This window comes from Carlito syrichta, unplaced genomic scaffold (assembly GCF_000164805.1).
Source record: "Carlito syrichta isolate Samal-C Ts95f unplaced genomic scaffold, Tarsius_syrichta-2.0.1 Scaffold290455, whole genome shotgun sequence".
Classification (NCBI taxonomy): Eukaryota; Metazoa; Chordata; class Mammalia; order Primates; family Tarsiidae; genus Carlito; species Carlito syrichta.
The window spans coordinates 1,642-6,033 of record NW_007234551.1 but is presented as its reverse complement, the minus strand read 5'-3'; the positions used below and the strand labels follow the sequence as shown (position 1 = coordinate 6,033).

The 4,392-nt window shown below is 37.8% G+C and overlaps 1 pseudogene; it reads left to right on the top strand.

Annotated features, from left to right (window-relative positions):
* Positions 1-8: 8 nt before the first annotated feature.
* Positions 9-3,821, top strand: LOC103256605 (annotated as a pseudogene).
* The last annotated feature ends 571 nt before the right edge of the window (positions 3,822-4,392 follow it).

The following is a 4,392-nucleotide window of genomic DNA, read 5'->3' as shown; positions in this document are numbered from 1 at the left end:
GATATTACAAAATTGATGACAACATAAAAGAGATCCAGGAAAAACAAAAGAAGCCTCTGTGTCAAGCAATATTCATTGATGACAATGATAAAACATTGAGTAAAGACCAGAAAGTTTTAGAAAGACCATTAAATCTGGGCATAGCTCCAGAGTTTTCAGGAAAAATACCTTGTAAATGTGAGTTGTGTAGAAGGAATTTGCCAGTTGCTTCTGAGTTAATTATAAGTGAAAGAAACTGTTCAAGAAGGTTGATTACATGAATGTGTCTGAGAAATTGCAGCTTGATTTCAAGCATGAGAAAACTCATCCTGAAGAGAAATCTTATGAATATAATAAAAATGTGAGAGCTCACAGTTATAAGAAAGATCAGTATCAGAAATTTGAAACTTTAGGGCAGTCTTTTGAATATAATGAATTTGGAAAAGTTTTATATGATAAGACTGTCTATATTAGGCTAGAGACTTTTGTAACGAGAGAAGTCCTGTAAGGATGATGAATTTGGATAAACTGTGATAAAACATTTTTATTTAACTACATGAGAACTGTCACAAGAGGAAAATGTTCTGGTCTTAATGCATGTGGGAAATCCTGTGACAAAGCCACCATTGTGGAGTACAATAAAGTTCACATGGCTATGACACACCATAAATTTAATGAAAGTGGGATTGATTTCAGTGAGAAGTCACCCCTCATTCAGTCTCGGAGAACTGTTATAGAACAGAGTGCATTTGAAAGCAATAAATCTGAAAACAACTTTAGCGAGAGCTCAGCTCATATAGTACGTCAGAAAACACAAACTGGAAGAGATAAATTCTGTGAATATAATGGATGCACAGATACCTTCTACTGGAAATTAGACCTTACAATGCATCACAGAACTCATACAGAAGAGAAATTCTGCTGTTCTGGTGAATATGGGAGATGCAGGAAATCCTTTCACCAGAAAGCACATCTCATTCGGTATCAGAGGACCCACTCAGGGGAGAAACTTCAATATGAAGAATGTGGGAAATCCTTTTGTACAAGTTCACACTCTATTCAGCATTCTGGAGCTTATGTGGGATTCAAACTTTATGAATGTAATGAATGTGGGAAAATGTCAGAAGTCAAACCTTAGTAAACGTGAGAATTCACATAAAGGAGAAAACTTATGGTAACAATGTTATCATAATTGATGTCATAAATGAATGTGGGAAATCTTACAGGTCACCACTTATACAACATCAGAGAACAGAAACAAAGATTAAACTCTGAAGGCAGTGAATGTGGAAAAACATTCTTCGAAATGGCATGTCTCAAAGAACATTGGAGAATTCACACTGAGGAGAAACCTTATGAATGTATTGAATGTGGGAAAACTTTCTTCATGTCATTACATAGGAGAATTCACACAGGTGACAAGCCCTATGAACGTATTGAATGTGAGAAAACTTTCTCTCACAAGACACGCCTCGATGCACATCAGAGAATCCACACAGGAGAGAAACCCTATGAATGTATTGAATGTGGAAAATTTTTTACCTATAATTCAGCCCTAAAAGCACATCAGAGAATTCACACAGGTGAGAAACCCTGTGAATGTACTAACTGAGAGAACTTTTTCCATAATTTAGTCCTCAAAGCACATCAGAGAATTCACACAGGGGAGAAACCTTATGAATTTAAAGAATGTGGAAGGTCTTTTGCCCGTATTTCTGTTCTCAAAGCACATCAGAGAATTCATACAGGGGAAGAATCCTATGAGTGTAATGGATGTGGGAAAAGTTTTGTCACTAATTCAGCCCTCAGGGCCCATCACCAAATCCACACAAGGGAGAAACCCTACGAATGTGATGAATGTGGGAAAACTTTCTCCAAGACATCGCATCTCAGAGCACACCTTAGGACTAGCACAGGGGAGAAACCCTATGAATGTAATGAATGTGGGAAAACGTCCAAGAAGACACACCTTAGTGCACACCAGAGGACTCACACAGGGGAGAAACACTATGAATGTAATGAATGTGGGAAAACTTTCTCTGAGAAATCATATGTTAGTGCACATCAGAGAGTTCTCACAGGGGAGAAACCCTATGAATGTAATATATGTGGGAAACTATTTGCCCTTAATTCAAACCTTGGAGTGCATCAGAGAATTCAAACAGGTGTGAAATCCTATTTTTGTAATGAATGTGGTAAGACTTTCTCCCAGAAAGTCACACCTTAGTGTACACCAGAGGACTCACACAGGGGAGAAACCCTATGAGTGTAATGAATGTGGGAAAGTTTTTGCCCACAATTTAACTCTCTTGAGTACACCAGAGAATTCATCCAGGGGAGAAACCCTATGAATGTAACATATGCGGGAAAACTTTTGTCCATAAGGCAGCCCTCATAGCACATCAAAGAATTCACACAGGGGAGAAACCCTATGAATGTAATGAATGTGGGAAGACTTTCTCCCAAAGAACACACCTCTGTACACATCAGAGAATTCATACAGGGGAAAAACCCTATGAGTAATGAATGTGGGAAAACTTTTGCTGATAAGTCAGCCCTCAGGGCTCATCACCAAATCCACACGGGAGAAACCCTACGAATGTGATGAATGTGGGAAAACTTTCTCCAAGACATCGCATCTCAGAGTACATGTTAGGACTCGCACAGGGGAGAAACCCTATGAATGTAATGAATGTGGGAAAACTTTCTCTGAGAAGTCATATGTTAGTGCACATCAGAGAGTTCACACAGGGGAGAAACCCTATGAATGTAATATATGTGGGAAACCATTTGCCCATAACTCAACCCTTAGGGTGCATCAGAGAATTCACACAGGTGTGAAATCCTATGGATGTAATGAATGTGGGAAAACGTTCTCCCAGAAGTCACACCTTAGTGCACACCAGAGGACTCACACAGGGGAGAAACCCTATGAGTGTAATGAATGTGGGAAAGCTTTTGCCAAAATTCAACTCTCCGAGTACCCCAGAGAATTCACGCAGGAGAGAAACCCTATGAATGTGGTGAATGTGGGAAAACTTGTTCGTAAGGCAGCTCTAAGAGTACATCACACCAGAATGCATACCAGAGAGAAAACCCTAACACATCATGAATTTGAGCAGTCCTGAATTAACTCATACCTTATTTTATACCACACAGCAGAGAAACTCTTATCACGTAGACTGGAAATTTGTTTTCCTTAACTTTTTCCTTTTCCACTAGGCTCATAGCTTGTTGACAATCCCAGTCTCGTTCATCCAGGTGGGCTGACCAAAGAATGTGACGCTAATGATATATGTTGCATTTAGTCCTGGCCCTTAAGCATCTTAGAGTCTTCTGGGTCCATGGCAAGATGGGATTGAGGTGATTTCCACAGCAAGTTGACTTCTGTGTGTGTTGGATGTGGCGGAGCACAGGGTCAAAGGAAGCTGGAGTCTGAATAACTTTGGAATATAATCCTCTGCTTCCAGATCTCCATCAGTTGTTTGTTTTTCAAGCAAGAATTAAGTTTGTTTTCCATTGAGCTCTCAGATTTGACCTATTAGTTAAATTCATTGTTTTTGCTAACTCTGTTAGACTGGGATGAGATCCTAATAACATAATACATTTCGGAAGAACTATAAGAATTCAGTTTTATTGTATATCAGAGACTTCACATGAAGAAGAAGACTGTCAACATTCTGAATGATCACAAGCCTTCATTAAAGTCAGAGACATTTCAGGGAAAAGCACAAAAGCCTTCACAACAAAATTAATTGCATTAAACATCAAATAGGATAAAATTTCATATTTTGAATAAATGATTTTTAACAAATATTAAATGTTCGTTTTTAGAAATTTCTTTCCTGAGGAAGTGTGTCAGTTTCAGAATTGAAGAAAATAAAATCCTCTCCTACAAAAAAAAAAAAAAAAAAAAAAAAAAAGAATACCTGAAATGAGTTCACACTGAATAAAGAAAACCCATTTTTACCTTAGCTATAAAAACACAACTTTGATTTCAATGACCTGTGGCATGTATAATTTCAAATTTCATCAGAAGGAAGCATTTCTCAATAAAAGAATACCTTACAATATTCAGAATGAGATGCCACATTTCACTTTTCCCAGAACAAGAAATTAATATAAATGAGTTAGAGAGGTGGTTTGAAGTTAATAATAAAGAATAATCAATTGACTTCACTTTTGTAATAATTGATGGCTGAATTTTTCTGAAAACTCTTCGTTTTAAAATATATAAATGCTCTCTATACATTATAAAAAAACCCAAAATACTTTTAAATACTTAGCTGAGCTATCAAGAAAGTTACTATATGGAGCCAGGCAGCTGCACCCAGTGAATTGCCTGCTGGCTCTGCAGATTGATGTGGAGCTGGTGGCACCCCTTATCCAGTGGAAGGGACTACGGGCTCAGCT